We start from the raw sequence: 24,486 nt of genomic DNA on the forward strand, positions 1-24,486 counted from the left end.
ACCCATGCTGGGCAGGGCCACGAAGGGGTCTCGCTGGGCTCAGCCAATCACAGTTCTCATGCGGGGCTGCCTCTTTGTGGCCAGGAGGCAATGACATTTATCCGGGGGTTGCAGATTTATTTCACGTAAACTACACGGGATTGAAAATAGGTCCCAATTAGCGAAGACAACTACCCCCTGAAAGGCATGGCTGGATTTTCTCTCTTGGGGAAAATCAGCAGGGATGGAGGTACAGGCAGGGGTGTAGACCCCACCTCTGGCCTGGGGGGTGAGGGGGAGTGGCAAGGGTTCTGAATCTAGATAATGAGGAGGTGAGTAAATGGAAGATGAAATCGTTCTTTTCTTAACAGATACAACGATCGGAGCACAGTGATTTCTCAACGCAGAAATGATCTCACTCTTCTTTATTCCCCCAAAGCCATGGATTTTTCTGTGCCTTTGCTCATGAATCAACCAGAAACGTGGCGTGGGGGAGGTGGGGCAGCAGCATGCTGTGCTCAGGAGAATTCATTAGGGATTCTGGAATACTGACATCATAATTCACTCCTAGCACAGCGGGCTGCACCTTGCCCGTGCCCAAGGTTGGGGGACCCATTTAAAGCTGCAGGCAGCCTTCCTGCAAAGACACTGGCTCACAGTGGATGGTTGCTTCTGAGTGGGACACCAGGACACCCGCTTAGGGGCCTAGACTCTAACAGCTCCCCCGGTCCATGGAGCTGTCGGCTTGAAGATGGTAAAACATACCAGGGAGCAGGCCTGGGAAACCCTACAGCTAGCAGGGGCAGAAGGTAACTTACGCATGTCAGAAATCGTAAGAAAAGTGGGCAAATAGGATTCCGACTGCCAAAAAGCAGACTTTGGTAAGACACCTACCTCGCTTGCCTACTGAAACAAAGGTAAAAGACTTGGTTAGTGACCGTCTTTCCCCTTAAATTACTTAAGTGCCTTGATCCCTTATTTTATGAGCTTGACATTTTTAAGGAGACAAGACAGATTATTCGATTTCACAAACGGATAATGAGCTCCCACAAAAAGGACACCCCGCTTCACGTGAATTTCAGGAGTGAGAAGGATAGATGTGTAGGTCGGGGACGGGGAGGGGGTGATGCCCCAGTTCCTAGGGCAATATAAACCTGACAGGTTAGTTTGGCAGCTCTGTCCGCGTCAAACGTCCCACGGTCAGTTAACGTGTCTGGGCTACACGGCTTCCAGCGACTGTCCATATGTCTGTCCATCTCAGTGTGACCAGGCGCCTCAGTGACAGGCATGAGATCCTTCCAGAAGAAAGGCACCCTTTCCTTCACAGGGATCACCAACACCCCCCTGCAGGCAATGATGGCTTCTCAAACACTTGTGTGAAACCTTCATCCCGTCTATACAAAGGTGGCGCCTTTGGTCGGCCACCGCGTTGACCAGGATGTGGTATAATTTTGCTCTTCTTCTCTCATTCCTGCTCAGTCCAATGTGGCAGTGAATCTTGTCGGTCCTTCCAAAATGTCCAGCGTCTGACCTCAGCCCCCAACTCCTTGCTGCCTCCGTGATTCGGGTCCCATTCGTCACCCCTCCTGGTTTGCCGTAATGGCTCCTATCTGGGCTCCTTGCTTTTGTCCTTGTCTGCAGAAACCGGACCTGTTCAAGGCTACACGTTTTAACCTTTTCACTTGAAAATTAAACAGGGTCACCGAAAGGGGCGCCTGGGTGGCTCAGTCGGTTAAGCGACCGACTTCAGCTCAGGTCATGATCTCATGGTTGGTGAGTTAGAGCCCCACGTCCAGCTCTGTGCTGACAGCTCGGGGCCTGGAGCCTGCTTCGGATTTTGTGTCTCCCTATCTCTCTGCTCCTCCCCTGCTCTCTCTTTCTCTTTCTCTCTCTCAAAAATAAATAAACATTAAATTAAAAAAAAAAAAACACGGTCACCGAAAAACACACGAAAATGCATCCTTATAACATCCTTATGACCTGGACCAAGTCTAGAAACAGCACTTTGCCCCAAGCCCCTCCATGGCCGCATCCCAGGGCCAGCCCTACCCTCCTTCCAGAAGTAGCCACCTTCTGACTCACAGGGAACACCACCCTCCCTGTCAATCTCCACGGCGTCACCACCCCAGGGGCCTCCTCAGGCCCTAGAGCTAAGGTTACTGATTCGGTAGATCTTGGTGTATGTCTTTTAAGATTCCCCTTCCAGGCCTCTTTTCCTGAGAAGCCCTCTGTTGCCGTCCCGGGCTGTGTGACCAGTAGGGTTTCTCATAATCTGGATCGTGGCGATCCCATATCTATGGTCAGTGAACGCAATCAACACGTTCTCTCCGTCCTCCGCACCTCTTGAAAAATGAAATCTGCATGCAGAGGCTTGGTCAGAATTTTGTGCGAAACTGGAAACAAAGTTCTGACTTGTAAAGGAGGTCTTGGGGAACCGAGGAAGGTGAAGTTGGAAGGTTGGACCACGATGTGAATCCCGCCAACCAAAGACCACTGGGGATTCAGCTACACGGTTCCACTCGTCCTGCCCGCTGCACCAGAGGAGACCCCCCCACGGCAAGCCTGGAGCATCTCGGTAAGAGGGACGGGGAAGTGCTTCTGCACGGCTTGGGCTTCTGCTGAACGCTTCCTCGGGGGGATTAAGGAGGCAGGGTCAACAGGTGGGACACTTTGGTGGCTGGGTAGCTGAAATATTTTTATCTCGGAGGCAGAAAGGTGAAAGCAGGGCTCGCGTTCTCAGTGGTGAAGAGGCAGGCATCACTCACGTTAGCAGGAGAGGGGCATGTTCAATCACTTCTGTGCTCTCTCTCTCTCTGCCTCGTCTCAGATGGTCGTTTTCTGAATGTATTTGTATTCTGTGAGCATTGTGCCTGCTGATATGGCTCCATCATGACCTAACTGCTGGCTGCCAGCTGCCGGAAGGGTTGTTTTCCTCTTTCCTGGATCCCCTCCCGGGTCTCACTGCAAACGGGGCTGATTTTACTTTGTCAGCAGTCATATTGTGGAAGGCCTTGACTATCCATGTGAGGAGGCTTCTATCTAACTTGGGAGATAGGAAGCCACTAAAGATAGTCAGGAGCCAGAGTGACAGTTAGAATTGTACTCAGATAGGGTGTCGGTCTTTTGGGAGAGAAAAGATTGACCAGAGGCAGTGTGATAGTTAGAGGCAGATATTCTATCAGGGCGAGAGCCGGGGCCGTGTGAGTCAAAGCACTAGTAACGGGAATGAAACAGACACGGCAGAGGCATTGGCAGGGCGGGGGGGGGGGGGGGGGGGGGAGGAGCGGGGGGGGGGGGGGGGGGGAGGGGGGGGGGGGGGGGGGGGGGGGGGGGGGGGGGGAGGGGGTAAGAAAATGGCAAAGCTGCACCCAGGACAGGATGTTGGGGATGTGAGAAGATAGTGTGGTGTCTCCCACCCAACAGCCATCCCCACCCTTCTTGCCAACACATCCCTGAGCATTTTCTAGGCAAAATGGGTGGGCCTTGGTGGGTCAAAACCAATCTTGACTATCCCAAGCACCGTGCCCGACACTTCCCGACCCCCCTGCAGTGAGCACTGCCCGTGACCTCATTGTGGCCGAGGGGACCCAAGAGGATGTGTGACGGAGCCCCCTGGTAAAGGTCTGTGTCCTTAAAAAGGACTGGCACAAAAAAGATGCTCCCTGAACTGCCCTTTTATGCCCGACTGCAGCACAAGAAGGCCATGTGATGCCTGCAGCTACCCGGCCCGATCTTTTGCTAAATACCCTTATTTTTTATGAATCATTGTTGGAGTTGCTGTCAGCTGTGGCCCAAAGCATTCTTTTTTTAAATTTTTTTTTTAACACATATTTATTTTTGAGACAAGAGAGAGACAGAGCATGAACGGGGGAGGGGCAGAGAGAGAGTGAGACACAGAATCGGAAGCAGGCTCCAGGCTCCGGGCCATCAGCCCAGAGCCTGACGTGGGGCTCGAACTCACAGACCGCAAGATCGTGACCTGAGCTGAAGTCGGACGCTCAACCGACTGAGCCACCCAGGCGCCCCTGTGGCCCAAAGCATTCTAACCGACACCCGGGGGGAGCCAAAGATGACCCCAATGACCGCAATGTCTTTGAGCCTCGGTGAGTGACCGGATGGCTGAGCAGAACCAGACAAGTCTGAAGGAGAAGTGGACTGGGGGTGGGTAGGAAGATGGCAATGTTTTTGAATCTTCTGGGTTTGAGTTGACGGAGAATGTCAATATCTGGGGCTTGGGACAGAGGCTGGAGCTTGAGAAGGAGGCTCCCAGTGCTTCCGCCGTCTCTGGGAACCTGTTCATCAGCAGAGCAGCCTACAAGGACCTATGGGTCCATGGAGGAAGGAGGAAAGGGGGTGAGAGTCAGGGGGAGCAGACCCTGAGGCTGGGGCCCCAGGAGGGCGGATCAGGGAGGACAGGTCTCAGTGGGGAGTCAGGGAGGGAATGCAGGAGAGGTGGGGGCAACCCATGGGCCGCTGACGCCTTGACCTCCTAAAATAGCCACTCTAACCATTGGACACTGGAGAAAGTTGCCCGTTTTTCTCCAGAGAAGGACGAAGCAGACGCCAGAGCCAGTTCCTGGTACACTGCTTTCTTTTTCCATCTTCCTTCATTTCTCTTCCATTTCATGAGATGAGAAACCAACAGAGGGTTTTAAGCAGAGATATCGCGCATCACCTAGACTACTTCGATGGGGTGATGAGGGCGGGAGGGGAGAGGCAATGAGAAGGCCGTCACTGAAACCAGGTATGAGACCCGGTGGCTCGGACCCGGGGGCAGCAGTGGAGGTGGTGGGGAGCGGTGGGGATCTCTTCCAAAGATCGGGCCCATACAACCATCCCGGTGGATCGGCTGTGGCTTAGGAGAGAAAGGAAGGTGGTAAAGATGACCCCCAGGTGCGGGTCCTGAGCAACTGGAAGGATGGCCTGGCCATTGATCGAGATGGAGAAGACACAGATTGAGAGGGAGGTATGAGTCTCAATTTGGAGAGGTTACATTAGCGTGTCTGGGCCACCAAATGCACAGGATGGGAGCTCAGGGGAGCGTTGGCTTGGATGTATACACGGAGGCGAAGGTAATGCCTTCAGCCAGTGAGGACTCCCAGGGAGAGGTCGGGGGAGTCTCAAGAAAAGAAGAGCGCCCCCCTCATTTCCCAGGCCCGGATGCACTGTGTGATCTTGAGCCGTTGGTTTGTCTACAGGAACAGCGGTGGAAGGATCTGATCTCTGAGATCCTGACCTCTCTGTGACTCTATAATGGTCCAGGCCGACCGCTCGCTGCCTAAGAGCTGCAGACTGATGAAATGGCTGCTGGCCTCCGTCAGCGCCGGCCCCTATGGGGACGAAGACCTGGCTATCATGGGCTGTCACCACATTGGACACGATGCCCGTGCACCCGGAGGGAGATGTTGGACGCCCCCAGTTCCGCAAGCCACGATGCTGGAGGCGTCAACCAGCAAGGTCCTGACTATCTCCTGTGCTCTACAATAGGAAATCGGAACCGTTATTCAAATCACTCCAGCTGGGAATGTCAGGAGAACTGCAGTGGCCAGTGGGGTCATCCTGCTCTGCGGTCACATCCTTGGCAGGCCATTTGCCACCTGTTTATCCACCAGCAGGAAATGAGAGTCTACAGACACAGCCAGGATCCCTCTGCTGGACATCTTCTCCCCGTGAACAAGGAGGCGGCCATTCTTCCTCACCCCGGAGCCCTGTGGATGTGATCGTCCACATTATAGGGGGACCGGGTCCCGTGGGGGCACGTCGCCCTATTTACACAACGTCGTCTTCGGCCAGTGCTCAGAGGCGGGGCCCTGGAGAATGGAGAGACCTTGGTTTCCAGGTCATGCAGGCTATTTTCGGAGAGAGCAGAACGAAATGGAAACTAGAAGAGATTGACGGGTTCTGTCGGTGTACCGGAAACTGCCTGGCACCCAGAAGGTCAAAGTTGGCACGCTGCCCAAGCACTCTGTACTAATGGAACAATAAGAAACTCTCCGTAAGCTGCACTCCCCTAGGTGGTGGGTGTGGTGGTTAGAAGCATGAACTCTGGAGACACACTCCGCTGGTTCAGATCCTGGCTCGGTTGTTCTTCTAACTGCATTACCTTGGACAAGCGACCCAATGGTCTCTGTGCTTAGAAGCTTCGTACGAGAAAGGAGTGTAATAATGGTACCCACTTTATATGAGGATTACGTGAATTACCTTGTGTAAGGGCCTTAGAACATCGCCTGAGGCACCGAGAGTCTCGTATGAATGAGGCTCGATGTTCCTAAGGACGGGTCCCTCAGCCAAATCCCAGCCTACTATTTGGAGAACCCCTGGACGACATCTGCACTCCGAGCTCTTTCAGTACACGACGGGAAGACCCCAGCTCACACATGACTTCCTTCTGCTCTCTGGCCTGATCGAGCCGGTAGTTACTGACCGGGAGTCTGCAGCTCCCTATGTGGGCAGCTCTGGGCCGGAAGCAGAGACCCTTACAATGAAGATGTGGAGCCAAGACGTAAACGTGTGACCTGCTGACCGGAAAGAGGGGTGCAAGTCACGTCCAGGATAGTGACCGGAAAGCGTCAAAGGACAGCACACGATTAACACCCATACCCTTGGGTGAACAGTGAGAGACAGGACGGTATTTGAACAAAGAGCATCAGCAGACCACGTACTTAATGAAGACCTCCAAGAATCAACTAGAACTTCCAGAGATTATAATCGTGTCCGGAAGTCCAACGCGCTACAAGGTCAGTACATATTTAGGGAGCCGACTGAGTCCGTGATAACATTCCCATAAAGAGAAGAGCACGTAAGGAAAACCTAGGCATTTGTTGAAAAAGGAAGGGAGTTTAGGAGGAAATTGCTCTACCAGATTTGATGTTGATGTGAGAACAACAAAAAGGTTGACGGAACAAAATCCAGATTCCCAAATTAACGTGCCCTCTGTATTAAAAATAAGCAGTTATTCTTTCTCGTTGCCAAGTAGTGAAATCCTGCCATTTGCAGCAACATGGATGGAACTGGAAGGTATTATGCTGAGTGAAATAAGTCAGTCAGAGAAAGACAGATGTCATATGTTTTCACTCATATGTGGAACTTGAGAAACTTACCAGAAGACCATGGGGGAAGTGAATGGGAAAAACCAGTTACAAACAGAGAGGGAGGGCGGCAAACCATCAGAGACTCTTAAATACAGAGAACAGACTGAGGGTTGATGGGGGAGGGGAAAATGGGTGATGGGCGTTGAGGAGGGCGCTTGTGGGGATGAGCACTGGGTGTTGTATGTAAGCGATGAACCGCGGCAATCGGGCCCCAAAACCAAGAGCATACTGCACACACTGTAGGTTAGCCAACTTGACAATAAATTATATTAAAATAAATAAGTAAATAAAATAAAAAGTATAAATAAATAAATAAAATAAAAAATAAAAACAAGCAGTTAAACCCAAACCAGAAACAAATCTAATTTTCCACAGCAGTGATATTCAGCACTTAGAGGCGACAACATGTGTCTGCGATCCATATGAGTAAAACTATGGAAAGAAAGAAAGAATGCGATGCATAGTATATTCCTGGATGGAGTTAATCCTGGCTGGGTATTTACTGCCTCTTTCTTCAATCTATAAAAAAATGAAGTTCCACAAGGTTGCCATGAGGTACATGGCCTAACATGAATTTGGAAAGGTAAGTCATAGAAAATTTTTTTTGAAAAAAAGAAATCATGGCGTGAGCTCTACCAGGGACTCTCACACGTCAAATTGTAATAACTGAAATGTGGAGCTGGTTGGGAACAGAGCCACAGAGCTCAGTAGAAAGTTCGGGAAAAGACCAGCATCGACGTTAAGACTTTGCGACGTGATAAAGTACATTTCCATTTTGGCGGGGAGGAAGATTATTCAATGAATGATACTCAGAACATTTTGTGAGCGCCTAATGATCTAGATAAAAAAATATTAAATCTGCTCCATATCTCATTATGTACATCAAAATGCATTCCAGATGCACGGCTAAATGAAATGTAGAAACCTTCAGTCTTGGAAAAAAATAAATGAAAGTTTACATAATATTAGGATAATCTCTTAAGAGGACAATACATGCGGCAAGATCAAAGGAAAAGTTTGCTGAATGTGAAATGAGAATGAGAAGCTTTTCTTCCAATATCTCTCAAATTAATTTGTTTCTCAAGTCTACGAATTCAATGCCAAGATATCATTTCTTGCCTGAATTCATTCGCTCATCCATCCATCCATTCATTCTTTCATCGAGTGCCGACTCTACGACAGATGCTGCCTGCTGGTACCAGGGATGCAGTCATTTTTTAAAAAGGACAAACCCCTGGCCTTCCCTGGACAGACCGCTGGCCTTGCATTGCAGTGGGGCCGACAGGGTATAAACAGGATGAAGAAGTAACATATATAATATGTCAGATGGGTGTTCGGATTTATGCAGAACAGTAAAGGAAACAAAGGAGTTAGGTTTGGGGAGGAGTCACTTGCAATTTTAAACAGAGTGGTCAGGAAGGCTTCTCTGAGAAGCTGAGGTCTGCGCACAGAGCTCTGGGAGGAGAGGAGGTGATGTGTGTGGATAAGTGCAAAGTCGCTGAGCCAGGTGTGCGCCCGATCGTGCTTAGGGATCCTCAAAGAAGCCCGTAAGTGAAGAAAAAGACAGGAAAGGCTAGCCCGGGGCTGGGGGCTGACTGTGTGGGCTCTTGTCTCCCCAGCGTCAGACAACAAAATGGCCCTAGAACCGGGACTCGAAGGCAAGTCATACTTCCTTATGTGCTCCTTGAGCCTGGCTGGCATTCCTTCACTCATCCGTCTCCACCCTCTTCCTTGAGGCTTGAGTCAGCCCTGGGAGACAGGGCTCAACACACTGCTGTGACTGTGTGATTTACCCCCCACGCCTTATCCTCACTGAGCAGGAAGGGGCGCCATTAACGATAATTCCAGGCACACTGGGACTGGCGGCCACCTTAACTGGACGCCATATTTGCAATGCACTTCTGTAAGATTGAGGAAGTTTCCACTGTCTGCACAGAGAATGGGGGATAGGCCGACGACCCAAAGGGTTGGACCCCCGGCTCTTCTTCTGGGCCTCAGTTTCTTTGTTTGTCAAACGGTGGCCATAACAGCAATGCCTGCCTTTCAGGCTCCTCTCGAGATGCAGTGAGCCATGCATAAGTTCCTCAAACGGCCTGGTATGTGACAAGCGCTCTGCAAAGACTGGCTTCGGAGTCATGGGTCCGAAATGGGTCTGCAAGGTCAGAAACTGAAGCGTGGGCGGGAGATTCTGGTTCCTCAAACTTCCCACCTTCTGGAGGCCACCAGCCTTCCTTGGCTTCTGGCCTCTTTCTTCCAAAGTCGGCGACATCCGGGCGGAACCCTCCTCAAGCTGCCATCTCTCTGGCTGTCCCTCCTCTGCCTCCCTCGTCCACTTGCGGGCACCCTCGTACTGACACTGGCCCACCCAGATAACCCAGGATCACTTCCCTCTTTGAAGCTGAGCTGATGGGCCACTTAACTCCATCGGCAACTTCCGTTTTCCTTTGCCATGCAACCTGGCATCTTTGGTTTCCAAGGATGAGGGCACAGATGTCTCAGGAGGGTGGTGGGCGGGGGGGGGGGGTGGGAACCTTATTCTCCCTACTATGGGGGCAATTGAAATTAAATCTCCTCCTCCCATTCCAGAGGAGGCAGCCTGGAGGCCCTGGAAGAGGACGAGAACTGCCCAAGGCACTACCTCTGGTCGGTGCCAAGAGCTGACTCCTCCCCAATATCCGCACCCCCGGAGCCAGGGTTTCCCGAGGTAGAGAAAACCCCACGTGACACAATGTGCAGCCGAGGTGTTCAGAGAGAGATTTATGCACTGCTCTGGTGGGAAGCACCGCTCAGCCTGGGGTCTTTCCTCTCGACAATGAGCGGTAAAAGTAAACCCAGTGACAGTGACTTTCTCTGTTGCTGGAAGTCACATCAAGTTCAACGCTAGTAATTGCAGAAGCACCCTTCCCAAATCGCAGATTCATTACGGAACAGATTTCAAAATAAACGTCCGGTTTCCGCCCCTCGAGTAGAAAATCGATACCGCGGTCGAGCTCCGGGCAGATGGCTGATGCAGGAGCCGGTTTAGTCACACTCGCCCATCTCAAAGGTCACTCGGGAGCCTTCATCCCGAGCACACCCCCTCTCTCACCCGGGCTGGGGAGGGACGAGGAGGCGGGTAATTTATCCACGTAATTATCCTCACGGAGCGAACAGATGGGAGACTTTCTCCAGGGGACACAGTGTACAACGTCCCATTTCTCACCGGGGCAGCGGGGACAGTTCCAATGAACCAACTTCCCATGAACCGGCCCCCAGCAGAACTCAGGGGAGGGGGAAGGGGGGAGGCGGCAAAGAACGTTCAGTGTTGGCTTCCGCGTCCGCGGCAGCTCGGTGCCGCCTTGAAGGCTGAAGGCTCTCACCGCAGTTAGAAGCCACGATCTCGGGCTCCTGGGCTCAGAGGCTGCCCGCGGGGGTCTCTCCTCTCCTCAACCAGGAGGCCAGCGTGGAGGGGGTGCTCGGCCCCCCTGAGGGAGCACAGAGGCCTCGGAGGCACTGCCCCTGGCCCAAGGGCCGTGCAGGGTGGCAGGGCAGTGGGGGCAGAGGGGCTGACCCCTAGGAACGGCGGAGGAGGCGAGGGTATGCACCTGTGCGGAGGGCACGCCGGCTTCCCACGCCCAGCTATGACCTTGAAGCCCTCATTACTACCCTCCGAGCCTCGGTTTCCCTGCCCAACAAACACCTGCGGTCAACACGACCTGAGCAAGCTTGGGGGGAATGGCCCGTGGAGGACAGCCGGGGCACTGAGGACGCCAAGTAGGGCGACAGAAAGAGCCCGGTCCCTGGAACACGAGTGCCTGCTGCACACTGGCCCTCTGCACTGGGCGCCTCCGGGCTCCTGGGGATGCGGGAAAAACAAACCTATCTTCATTTCAGTCACCCTGGGTTGGGTTTCCTGCTAGTTGCAACTGAAATGAGCCCTGATAGAAATCGTTTGTCAGGGTGGTGCTGAGGGACAGACAGGCCTTCGTGCGGGAGGAAATGGCAGAGGCAAGTGGAGGGAAGCAGAGAGAAGCACAGAGCTAAGTCTTCCAGAAGATTCTGGCAAATGATTTCAGAGATCCAAGAAAACCCCCCCCAAGAACGGACCACCTCTCCGGTCTCCTCTCTTTCAGACACTCTTCACATCTGGAACTGTGGGCAGCCCTCCCGTCGCCAAGAAGGGTGTCGGCCTGTGGACAACCCTGAGGTCCCAGAGATCCCAGAACAGGAAGTGGGAAAGACCCAGATTCCTTAACCATGTCCCTGAGCCACGGTGTTACCCAAACCGCAGCTACCTGAACTCTCACGTAAATAATAATTGTTGAAGTCATCGTGCCTTGAAAACAAGTGTTGGGTCACCTGTTGCTTGCAGCCCAAATCATCCACACGGATGCTCTGTGTTTCAGGGGGAAAAGATGCATTGATCATCGTCCGTTAACGGAGCTGATAGCATCTGGTTGTTTTAAGTCACCGCGTACACGGCTTTCTTTAGTATTCCAGAGTAGAGCACAGCACTTGCCCCAGGGCAAGACTCTACCAGTCTTTGATTAAGTCTGTGTCACTCATCAGGAAGCACAGCTTGATGGGAGGAACATGGACTGTGGGACAGACCGCCGAAGTCTCAATCCTGATTCTGCCAACTTCTTGCATGACTTGTTTAAACTCTCCATGGTCATTTTATTTTATTTTAAGATGTTTATTTATTGTGTGTGTGTGTGTGTGTGTGTGAGAGAGAGAGAGAGAGAGAGCGAGCGCACATGCACGCATAAAAGGGCAGAGAGAGAAGGAGAGAGAGAGAATCCCCAGCAGGCTCCATGCTGCCATCGCAGAGCCCCACACGGGGCTCGAACTCATGAACCGTGAGATCATGACCTCAGCTGAAATCAAGAGTCGGATGCCCAACTGACTGACCCACGCAGGCTCCCCTCCTTGCTTGTTTTAAAAAACAGAGAGAATAGCGCCTCCCGCACGGGGTGGTTGGAAAAACCAAATAGCATAATACGTGAAAAGAATAGTTCCTGGCATTGGCAAGTGCGGTGTAAGAGTTAGCCGTTGTCATTCTGATACACAGACAAACAGCGTTGTTGATCCCAAGTGTTTTTCTGCTGTTACAGCGACAATATTCCCATATCACAGATGAGGACATCGAGGCCCAGAGAACTAAAGTTATTTGCCGGAGGTTGCCACCACTAGCAAGTGGAGAAGCTGGGATCTGAGCCCAGGCAGTGGGGCTCCCGGAAGGACCAGGGCCTGATCTCTTAGCCACCCTTCTATTCTGGATCCTTCACGGTGGTCAGATTGAACGAAGCAGGCAGCTGAGCAGGATGGCCGTTACACAGGCTGGAATCACGGATACAGTCAAGCACCAGCAACAACAGCGTGCTCCTTCTTTGCCAAGCTCCTCGTGGCTTTCCAGCTCCTGTCATGTCAAAGCACAGTTATCATTTCTCTTTTGCATTTTGGAGCCGCTGAAAGGGTCAGCGGGCTCAGAGATCTAGAGGGAATCTAGCCAAATCCCCACCATCTGGCGCCCCCAGGAGACAGCATATGCTGTGACCCTCTGCGTGAAGAATCCCTCGAGATGCCCCGAATCCCTCGAAAGGCCCCTCAGGCCAAGCGCAGGTGGTCCCTGAGGCCCTGCTGAGGAGTGCCAGTCCCCCATAGCTGACAGGTCCCCCAGGCTCTGGGTCCTCTTGGGCTTTCCTGAGCTGACAGCCCAAAACCAAGCTTGGAAGAAAGTACCCTCTTTCTTTTTCAGGCTGGAACAGCGCCCTTCAGGCAGGAGGTATGGAAAAAATAACTGACATGAGACCAGACTGCAAGCATGGGGCACGAATGTGGCACCGACCAGGTCCAGGCACTGGACAAGGTGCCAAGAACACAAAGATAAATAAAGCCTGGTTAGTGCCCTTAAGCTGCTCACAGTTTAGACAGCAAGACAGACGGCAAACAGCTAATGAGAGTTCTTTATTGAGCACTCGCCGTAAGCCAGACACTGTTTTAAACCTTAATACGTTTGGTCTCCGCACCTACTCTATGAAGTGGCTCCTTTTATCATTGCCATTTCCCCTAGGAATCTGAGACACACACAGAGAAGTTAAGTCGCTTGCTCGAGGTCACACAGCTAATAGGCGGCTAGAGCCAAGCATGAATCCGGGACATCTGGCTCCAGGCTCTGCTGCCTGTAGCACCCAGAAGAGGTGTGAGATGTGCTCTAAGGAAGGACTGGATGAGGGCATCCTGGGGCCCTGATTGGAAAGCAATGCATTCTCCCCACTGGGGAGGGGCTGCTTCTGAGACGTGGACAGACACAGATGGTGGTGATGATGATGGACAATGATGATGGTGGTGGTGACGACGATGATGATGATGATGGTGATGATGATGGTGACGACAGTGATGATGGTGATGGTGACGCTGATGATGATGGTGACGATGGTGATGATGGTGATGACGATGATGATGATGGTGACAGTGGTGATGATGGTGATGATTATGGTGAAGACAATGATGATGATAGTGATGGTGATGATGATGGTGACAATGATGGTGATGGTGATGATGGTGATGGTGATGATGATGATGATGGTGATGATGGTGACAATGATGGTGATGATGGTGATGATGAAGATGATGATGGTGTGATGGTTATTATGATGATGGTGATGATGATGGTGACGATGATGGTGACGATGGTGATGATGATGATGAAGAATAGTAGCTAACATTTAATGTGCGCTGAGAGACTCGGCTGAGTTTACTCAGTGATACCTCACAACACACATAAGAGGGTCACCATCATCAGGTGATGTGACAGATGCGACATTTGAGGCACAGAGAGGTTGGGTGACTTGCCTAATTTCAGGGAGAAGCAGAGCTAGGACTTGGACCCAGGGCATCTGGCCTCAGAGCCTGTGACCTCACCACCAGACCTAAAGGACAGGAAGACAGTCCAGAGACAGGGAGCTCAGTCTGGTTGGCCAGAGCCTGGTCACAGGGCCGCATGGACACCAAGGAGGCTGGGAAAGGGAGTCCTGACTCTGCACAGCCAGGAGGACAGCAGGAAGTGAAGAGTGCGGAGACTGTGGGAAAGAAGTGGATAACAGAGGATTGGCCAGTGGTCTCCAACCCACGCCTCCCCCACCCATCCCTGGGGCGAATGTCAAATCAATGCCCTTGTGAGGGATGAGAGGAGAGAATGGGCCGAGGGTGGACGGCCAGGGGTCTCACCCGGGAGGCGTGGAGAGGTTCGAGTTGCACCTTTGTGCCTCTCGCTGCCTGCTCTGGCTCCTCCTGCCCCCTGCAGCCCCACTTGGGGATATGTCAGTTTCTTCTGCTGATGGGGTCAGAGTATACCTGATCTCCCTCGGCCCAAGGCCGACAAAGGCCCTTGTGTGCCCCAGCCCTGGCCCTCTGGCCCTGCTTCTCCGTCCCCGGTGCTGGGTGTTCTGCGCTCAGTCCCCCTGGGTCACACCACCTGGCACGGACCCTCAGAGGCTCTCAGCAGCCAGTGCCGGGCGTCCTGCCAAATGCCAGCCTCCTGGCCGGAGGGAAGACAGCGCCGCCCCTCAGGTGGGTTGGGGCAGAGTGGGCTGTCAGAGCAGGACCGGGCACACAGCCATTTCTCAGTGTGCCCAAGGACGGCATTCTCCAGACGGTGCCGGGTTGCAGAGGGATCTGCCCACGGGTGCCCTGAGCCCTCGTTCCTTGGACACGATAGAGAATGCGCTTCCACTGTGCACCGGCATCTGCCTTGTTCTTCTGTCTGAGCTCAGGCATCTGTTGTTACCTGGTCCAACAGGTGTGAAGAGGAAGGAGCCCATGGAACAAAACAGCCTTGTGTGTCTCTCCCTGCCCTGCGTGCAGCCCCCAGGTTAGGGGAGCAGCAATTGGCTTCTAGTCTGGAGAACCACCCACTCTTCCCCCGCCCCGGGTCTCAGTCTCTATAGTTGGGGTTGGGCTGACCCCACCCCTGCCTCCACAAGTGGACATGTGACCAAGGCCCGGCCAATCAGAGAATCCCAGTCTCCTGGACGTGCTCTGAATCAAAGACAGTCACATGACCGCTCAGGCCAATGGTGGTTTGGGCTGAGAGGTTTGCTAGAAGCCTTGGTGCTCCGTCCTGTCCTTCTGGAGTGGCTGGCTTGTGAGATGTAACCCGAGCTTCTGGTGGCCATCTCTGTCACCCAGACAGAAAAGCCTTCCTACAAACGGAGCCAGAAGAGATGAAAGGAAGGCAGAGAGACGGAATGTGAGTGCCAGCCACCCCAGTGCAGCTGTTCCTGAACCCCACTTATCCCCTGATGCTTTCATCACGAGATCCACGGGCTCTTTGTTGTCTTACCCACCTTAGAAATAGATTCTTGTCACTTGAAACCGAAAGCTTTCTGCTTATGGCTTTTCTTCCTGGATCCACAGAGCAGCCTTCAGGGCCTGGGGAGAAGCTGCGGTTCCCAAACAGTGTGGCCCTGCATTCCACCTGGCTGGTCACCTGCCCTTCGAACAACCCTTCCCCCCAGCGCTGCCCAGCTGCCTCCCCTCGGCCCCTGGCCTGCCCCTTCCAGCTTTGTTCCTCACTCCCTTTCCTCCCCTTTGTCCTGCAGAGACCCCTTCACGGCCCCCAGAACAATGCAGCGCTAAACTCCTTAAGCTGCCTCTCCTTTTAGCAGTTGACTATTTAACCATCTTTCCGCGGACAGTTCAGAGGCGTCAAGTACATTCACAAGGTTGGGCAACCACCCCCCACCGTCCACCCGCAGAACGCGTTTCTTCTGGCAGAGTGAACAGTCGGTTCCCGCAAAACAAGAACTCCCTGTCCTCCCTTCCCAGACCCCGTGGCAAGGCCACCCCTGCACTTTCCGCCTGTGTGAATTTGACCGCTCTGGGTACCCCGTACAGCATTTGTCCCTTAGTGACCGGCTTGTGTCACTTAGCACCGTGCCCTCAAGGTTCACCCGTGTTGCAACCCGTGTCAGAATTCCCTCCTTCTTACGGCGGAATTCTGTTCCACTGTGTGTAGAGGCACTACGCTCTGCTTACCCGCTCGTCTGCCGATGGTTACCCGTTCCCTCGACCTGCTGGCCCTTGTGAATAGAGCTGCTATGGACACGGGCACACAAATACCTGTTCTTGCCCCCTGCTTCCAGTTCTTCCCGGGGGGGGGGGGGGGCGGGTAAGAGACGCAGAAGTGGGATTATTGGATCACATCGCAATTCTCTGTTTTAAATTCTTGAGGAACTTCCATTCTATCTCCCGCAGGCACCACACCGTGTTACTTCCCCGCCGGTAAGACACACGGGTCCTAGTTTCTCCACGCCCTCATCAACACGGGTCCTTGTCTGTTGTTTTGTTCTGTTTTGGTTTGCGTTATAGTAGCCGTCCTGACAGGTGTGAGGTGGTATCTCATTGTGGTCCTGATTTGCATTTCCCTAAGGATGAGCGAGGTTGAGCATCTCGTCAAACGCATATGGGCCATTTGTGTGCATCCTTGTGTGCATTCGAGCCTTGGAGCCTTCTTCGCTCATTTCCTCCAGTCTTTAGTCATCCGCCCGGCAACTATTTCTTGGGCATCGGCTGCTTGCTGGGTATTGGTCCGCGTGCTACAGGTGCAACGGCGACCAAGATGGAACGAAACCAAGTAAACAAATGCAACAAAATAAAAGTGAAAACTCTCGCCTGGGTGGGGATGCGGATTGTCATCTATTCGTAGCATAATTCTTACTCGGAGGGCTTGTGTCGAGAACGAAGTAAAATAATGTCTGAGACCCCCTTCGGAGGGGGGCCGCGAGTCAGTGCCTCCCTCGCCCCCCGCTTCCCTGTGCTGTCACACTCCCTCCATTTCCTCCACCGTCCCCTCCCCACCTGGCACCAGCCTCCCCTGCCTTTTCCCTTCTCCACGTGCCTTTCAGCAGCTGGCGAGTGTCAGAGCTGGGGCCACAGTGCCCGTGGGGTCCTGGTGGGGATTTCCATCCCTCCCTCAGGTTTGCTCCAGAAATATAAGCACACTCGCACACTATACACACTCGCCAAATATAAGCACACTAAACACACTCGCCAAACACACTTGTTAACCCCGCCACAGAGCAGTGGTACCCTAAGCCCACGTAGAGCCTCCACGAAGACAGCCGCCTTGTCACAATAAAGTCCTTTGTCTGATACATTTATTGGGAATTTTCTGTGAACCAGGAGATGGGGGGAGGCGAGGACAGACAACTCAAACATTTACAAGGGAAGCGGTTGGGGAAGCGGAAGCTAGCGTTTCAGATTCACACTGGGGAAGAGGCAGCTTGTGGGTAGGAGCTGTCCGGCGAGTGAGTTGGGGTGGACCCAAGCCTGGAATTGAACTGGAGATGAGTGGACAGGGAGTAAAATAGTGGGGAATAATGCTTATCACGTGCTTTCCCCTTCTGATAACTAATGATGACTTAACCCCTGCGATACGTCGAGTACTCTCCGAAGGGCTTTATCTAGATTTAACTTGCTCGATCCTCACAGCTGTCCCAGAGGGTGTTATTAAATCCATTTCCCAAAGCATGAAACTGACATGAAAGAAATCGAAGTCATCACACTGTTGAGGGACAGACGCCGGGTTCAAACCCAGGCTGTGTCTGGCCTGCCCCTCTGAGCTGAAGCACTTCACCCCCTCCCCCCAGTACTCAAAGGCAGGCACACATACTGTCCCTTGGATTCCTAGTCTAGGCCTGTCTGCCACGCAGTCACTGTTCAATCAGCATGTGTTGAGTGTTAAAAAAAATACCCTCAAAAGACTTCTCAGTTTATAAAACATTTCACCTCTGTTAGCTCATGTGTCCTCCCTAGAACCCTGGGAGGGAAAAGTCAATATTCTGTAGCTTAAGAAAATTAGGCATGATCACAAACCTACTAAGTAGCAGAACTGGAGCCTCTGTTTTCTGACATGTTCCTAGTTTGGGGTTGTCTTTACCAGGCCAAACCGTTAGCAGCCATAAAGGCCAGAGTAGGCCTTCAGGCAGAAACGTGACAAGTTGACAGCTGGAAAGGAACTTCGATGTTGGGAGAGAAGTTTATGAAAGATGCAACCCTTTAGAGATCTGGGGTGAGGGTGGGGGGAATCTATCCAGGCAGTGAGGATTGCATGTGCAAAGGTCCTGAGGCAGGATTAAACTTGGTGTGTTCAAGGATCAGAGAGCATCCCACTTCATCTGGAGAGTTGCACGCATGTTAGGGGGCTTAAGAATACAGAGTTAAAGCTCAGGAAGCAGGCAGAATTTTATTCTAGATGCAATAACCCTCTGGAGGTTATTAGCAGATGAGTAACTAGGTCTGAGAGATCTTCTTAAAATCATCTCTCTTGCATTATACAGAGGATTCGCTGGAGAGCGCAAAATGGAAGAGACAAGGTTGAGGGACTCCGAGTGGTCCAGGTTAAAAATGGTGGTGGTTTGGACCAGAATGGACTTGGTAGAGATACAGAGACGTGGACAGTGCAAGGTCTACTGTGGAGGTACAGCCTTGGGATCTGCTGACGCCTTGGCAGGTGCCAGGAGGAAGGAATGTGAGCAATCAAGCCCTGGCCTTGTGTCATGGACAGCTGGCTTAAACACAGCTTCTGGAAGCTTCTCTCGATGGAATGGGAAGGTGTCTCCACGGTAGCTAAACAAGATGTCTCATGTCCTTAGGAAGAGGCCAACGGGAGCCTGATAAATGCCCACCTTCTTCTTCGGGCTTCTCCCTGGGGCTCGTTCCATGTGTCAAGGGAGGGGACAGGCCTCACAGGCCGCCACGTTTCCCAGCTCTCTGGAGGGGTGCATTCCGCACTGTCTCCTGCTGCCGGACAGAGAAATGTAAGACGGGGAAAACGTCTGTGGCTGCCAGCCCCAGCCCTTTCTCCATCGGCGGTCTGCCCAGGCCCGTGTGATGTGGTGCCATGCAGCCCATACAGATGGACTCTGTTAGCTCCGGGCACACAGGCCCTGGTACTGGGTCCCTCGCCAGCCCGTGATGGATGGTGGTCGGAGCCCAGGCTCTGCGAACCCGAAGACTTGGAGGTGTCCAGACGCAGACAGGGCAGGCACGAGTCCCCACAGTGCACCTTTCTACTGGAACAGAAGCATCTGGACGGGTCTGGGCATCTTCCCACAAAAATGGTGGAGAGAAGACGACTGTAGCTATCGCGTGTCCCCGTCGCTCTTCTCTTGGTGGCCACCTCCCGGGACTCCTAGAGTCTAACGGCCTACATTCTTTGTCCCCCGATTTCCTGGGGGACCAGCCTTTGGCCCTCCACCCAGTTCTTAGGACTCGGCTAATCTGATAAAAGAATGTGCACAGAAGTGCTGAAAGATGCAGCGGCTGTGCCGTCAGCGGCTTGGATTCCTGTCCCAACAACATCCCTAATTAGCTTCAGATCAGGAAGCCCTGAAGGGAGGGTAAGGCATCTCAGCACCCAACCGAGGCTCTCTTCGTGGCTCACCCAGAGGGCGGAGAGGAGAGAGGAACCGTTTCAACTCTGTCCCTGGTGTGTTCTGTGAGAGTGGCCGAGAGAGCCTCTGGGACCTGCCAGGGGCAGGGAGGGTGACGCCGGGCCGCCCACGGGGCATGTCCATAAAACTACCATCATCGTCGTGACTGCTGGAGAGAGCTGACGGGGCACAGGAAGCGGTCGTTATTTCTGACCCTCGATTCCAGGGCTGGCGCTCTCGGCCACTCCCCCAATTCAAGCGCTGGTTTGAAGCCGGACGGTCCCCACCTGTCACCACGAGCCACCATTTCCTGAACGCCTGCCGTGGGTCACCCTCTATGCCGGGCGCTTTATCGTTTTGTCCCAATTTAATCCTCCTCAGAAACTGCCGAGACTGGTATTTGTCATTTTTCAGACAGGGATCTCGAGGCAGCGGGAAGAGGCCCCGAGCGCGGGCAGGAGCGCCTCTCCGTGCACTTGACCCCCGAGGCCGTGTTCTCTCTGTGACCTTTGCTCCTCCGACTTTGTAGCGAGAAGATAGAAGTCCCAGGAGGCCCGGCTTGATTACCCTGAGTTTTACAACACCTCCCTTTAGGGCTCCTTTGATTCCTGCTCTGCTGCGTTTGTAGAGAGCTTTTCTCTGAGGCACAAAGGACTTGAACTGCATCAGAGGCCAGAATCGCCGTCTCTGCCCGTATCACTTCACCACTCAGCATGCCTCCCCTCTCCTCTCCTTTGCTCCCTGTCCTCTCCTCTCTGACCAGCCAAACGATACTCTAAAGGCTCCTTTATTCAAGCAACAAAACCCCCAACGCAAAATGGTTGGTGCCTAGAGACCGCGCATCGGTGTCTGTAATTGAACACAGCGGTAGGGGTCTGGGCTTCGGGTACAGGTTGACTAGGTTGTTCAAAGGACCCCACCAGGACCCGGTACTTCCCTGTTCTCGGCTAAATTTCCCCTCGCGGCTGGGGCACATTTCATCTGTTCTCAGATGCGAGGCTTCTGGAGAGAGGGAGCCTCTTTGTGCCAACAGGAATTTATTCATCCAGGAATATTCAGGAAGGTGGGAAGCATCACGCTGTTCCCGGTTGTTTTCCAGGTGCTGAAGATGCCGGAGACGAAACAGAGATGGACCCCTGCCCTCCTGGAGCGGCCAGTGCCGGCGATAAATGGATTCGCGCGTCAATACATGAACGATGACCCGTAGTGACAAACGCGGCGAAGAGAAGTAAGGCAGCGCAAGGCAGGAAGAGAGGGGGACAGCGGGGTGGCTGTGTTAGAGCCGTCGGGAAGGGCCCCTTGAGGTCACTCCTTGGAAGAGGCCTACGTGAAGTGAGCTCTGTGAATCTCGGAGAGAAGAATGTTCTAGGCAGAGTCACAGCGAGGGACTGCCGGGTGTGTCAATGGAAGAACGGGAGGTGGGGGTTCTGGGGACGGAGGTAAAGCAGGGGAGGAGTGAAGTGGGCAGGAATCCCATCAGGCTGTGGGAGAAGCTTGACGCTTCTTCTTCGTGTTGAACGAGCCGCCATTGGAGGGTGGAGGGCAGGGGTGAGGCTCTGATCTGCATCCAAAGGACCCTCGGGCAGCAGGCAGGCTCACAGACTTTGGGGGCCGCGTGCCCATTCCTGGACCTTTCCTGTGACTGGGGAGGAGACCCTGGAGGGCCGTGGTCTGAGCTGAGCAGGAGACAGAAGGTTCTCCAGAGGATCATCCCACCCTGCCAGTAGGAAGCAGACGGATGGGCTGTAGGAGCTGGAAGCACCGGGAGCTTCTCCAGCGGCCCTCCAGTCTACGCACGGCCAAGTGTCACTTCCAGGGACCTGCCCAATGCCCAACCTTCCACGGGGTCTCCTCAGACACACACGTGGGCCCAGCGCAGGCGACATAAGGCTCCCGGGGTCCTCTAGTCACGCATCTATGTCTTGCCTTCTCTGATGGATCGCCGTTGGCAAACAAGGACCCTGGGCCAAATCCAGCCCACACGGCCTTCGTTTGTCCAGCCCCTGGACCCACAAACAGCGGTTTTCCACCTTCTACGCACACGTACCCACACGCATGTGCGCACCGAAGATCTCGTTCGGCCTGCAAAGGCTAAAATATTCGTTACCTGGCCTTGAGGGAGGGCTTTTTGTTCCCTTCATGTCTCTCTGTCTTACTGGACGGGTTCCAATGGCGACATCGGATTGCATCATGATCATGATATAATCAGTCCCCTGTGATTATCAGTCAAGGCACAGTGTCTCAGAGCACACGGAGAATCTAATTTTGCCATCCACGTTTTCATACACAAGAGTCAGACTAGACAGTTGGTATCGACAGTTACATGGGACATCTCTTTGTGCCTGCATGGTATCTGTTGTGCTTCTTTGTGGCTATTTTTTAAAGTTTATTTATTTTCAGAGAGAGTATGATTGGGAGGGGGCCAAGAGAGAGGGAGAGAGAATCCCAAGCAGGCTCCACACTGTCAGCACAGAGCCCAACATGGGGCTCGAACTCACAAACCGTGAGCTCACGACCTGAGCTGAAATCAAGAGTCGGACACTCAACCGACTGAGCCACCCAGGCCCTCCTCGTGCTTCTCTGGATCACAGCACCACTCTTTTCATTTGGCGGCACCCCCTACCCTGCTTAGCACTGGGGTCTCCTGGGGCATCAGCCTAGGTTCCAGAAGGGAGCTCTAAACCCACACTGGGCCAATGGGTTGAAAACCTGTGATTGCTTTTTAGAACCTTGGCAGAGTGGGGGGAATGAGGGGTAGGGGTGGTGTCTCTTCCCATCGGCCTTGGGTGTGGGAAGGCCTCCCTGCACCACCTGGGGGTGAGCCCAAATGAAGGAAGGCAGAGCTGAGAGATGGGGAGAGAGAGAGAGAGAGAGAGAGACTGAGTCTGGTGGTGATGGCAGCTGACCCCGTTAGTGGCTACTCGTCGCCCAAGCTTCTCCTCTTCCCAGCTGTGTGACCTTGGAAGAATAATCACAGAATTTACTACTCAAATTGGACCACTTTTGAGAATAAATGGAGGTGCTCATAATTATTATGTTGGGGTGTCCCAGGCAAACCAGGGTGCATGGTCACTCTGGATGTAAGTAAGTTACTTCAGCTCTCTGTCGCGGGTTCTTCACCCGAGGAGTACCTGTCTCCAAAGAGATGCTATGAGGACATTAAGTGTGATGTACTTAGAAGACTGACAGGCACACCATACATTACTGAAATGTGCCAGCTATTGCTGCCGTCATTATTGTTGTTTTCATTATTGTTTGTCCCTGAGCACCTCCTATACATAGAGACCTTCCCATCTTATGGGTTCACGCCTCCCCGGTGGGAAGCTGGGGACATGTTTTCCCAGACTCCCTTGCAGCTAGGATGCTTGGCAAGTGGGATGCCCCGTGTGATCTGGAAGCCAGTAGCCTGGAGAAGGCTCCCCACAGATCCTAATTGGTGAGGGACACACAGCTTCCAGATGGCATCAATACAGGGGGCTTTCATGCTGGTGCCTGGCCTCCACCCCAGTGTCCCCAGGAGCAAGGACACCACACCTGATCCTTTACTCTTCTCAGAGGTTGTGTGAGCCACGTAACAGCCTTCAATAAGCCCTTTTACATTTACACAAGCTAGATAGACTTCTCCTGTTTGTAACCAGCTCATAACCAGTAACACTCCCTAGATCCAACCATGCCTGTAATCCACCCCACTCCTGCACAGAATTTTCAGTTAGACAAGATGAACATCCTTCGAATTCTGTTTAATTTGGATCCCTAGCGATTGTAGCCAAAGCCTACTAACTAATACACATATCTGTTATCAAAATTGGGGGAGACAGGGAATGCAGAAAAGTAAAAACCATAGTTCTTATATAAAACCTTAAAACTACAATTCTTTAAACACTGGCCTCCCCACTAAGTGACATGTCTATACTCACTCATCAGACATTTCAACAGAGCCCCGGCTACCTAAACCCAAAGCTAAGCATAGACAACAGGCATCCCCTATCTTGCTACTGATGTTTCCCGATTGCTGCTTTAGGAAATGCGAACAAAGCCTCTGGTCTGTCGCTGTCCCCCTTCGTAGGGCTCCGGGAGTATGTTGAATCCTTGTGTGTGCTCTGAAAGGTGATTGTCCCTGGAAAAGCCTATCTTGCTTCCCACCTTGAACTTGTGATTCCCCGGTATCTAGAGTATTTTGCGAACATATAAAAAGGAAAAGAAAATACAGCAAATTCGGATTGTCATACAACACTCACCCGACTCCCTATAAAAAGTGAGCCTAGAGAAAGGTGGATTTTCTGAATACAGACCTTTGTGAAAACCCTTTAAGATTTATCTTCTTATCAACACCCCCAAATAATTTATTTGGGTATGAATGAGGGTTTCAACCCAAGAGGAAAAAAAATTATAAACATCTCTGGAAATAAAATTCCCATTCATGCTCAAAGTTTACATTTCTAACATTATTTCCGTATGCCTGTCTGGACTGGGGAGGGGAAAGAGAAAGAAACTGAGACTTAAGTCCAGGACTTTGCCTGCTCTGTATTTTTATGCGTAGGCACAGGGATTGATGCCACGTTGATGGAAGGTTTCCTGGCACCAGCCTCCTGAAGGGATTCAGTTCTGGAAAGTCAGGCCATACCTGGAAGACAGCAAGGCCTATAGGAGAGTCTTGGGTTTTTTTGTTTGTTTGCTTGTTTGCTTTGTGTTTTTGAAAGACAGAGAGTGTGTGTCTGTATGAGTGTGCACAAGCACAAGTCTGTCTGGACTGGGGAGGGGCAGAGAGAGAGGGAGAGAGAGAATTCTAAGCTGGCTCCATGCTGGGTGTGAATCCCATGACTGTGAGATCATGACCTGAGCTGAAATCAAGAGTCGGATACTTAACCAACTGAGCCAACCAAGCACTGCCACCCTCCCCCACTTTTTTTTTTTTTTTGATAGAGAGAGAAGAGTCTTATTTTGAAGAGAAATCCAACTGATGTGTCCAGAGACATCAGTATTGTGCGTGTGACTTTAAA

General features: G+C 52.6%; 2 long non-coding RNA genes across 5 annotated transcripts; both read left to right on the forward strand.

Annotated features, from left to right (window-relative positions):
* Positions 1–571: 571 nt before the first annotated feature.
* On the forward strand, positions 572–9,435 carry LOC122215451. Of its 4 annotated transcripts, none has more exons than XR_006200386.1 (4): positions 572–896; positions 2,173–2,554; positions 9,118–9,229; positions 9,330–9,435. It is a non-coding gene; the product is annotated as an uncharacterized LOC122215451 (long non-coding RNA). The 4 variants fall into 4 exon arrangements; XR_006200388.1 differs by having other exon boundaries at positions 2,239–2,554; XR_006200387.1 differs by having other exon boundaries at positions 572–860.
* On the forward strand, positions 4,653–8,133 carry LOC122215452. The gene is made up of 3 exons (XR_006200390.1): positions 4,653–4,945; positions 5,178–6,716; positions 7,446–8,133. It is a non-coding gene; the product is annotated as an uncharacterized LOC122215452 (long non-coding RNA).
* Positions 9,436–24,486: the final 15,051 nt, after the last annotated feature.

The sequence above is a fragment of the Panthera leo genome, chromosome A3, assembly GCF_018350215.1.
Source record: "Panthera leo isolate Ple1 chromosome A3, P.leo_Ple1_pat1.1, whole genome shotgun sequence".
Taxonomy (NCBI): Eukaryota; Metazoa; Chordata; class Mammalia; order Carnivora; family Felidae; genus Panthera; species Panthera leo.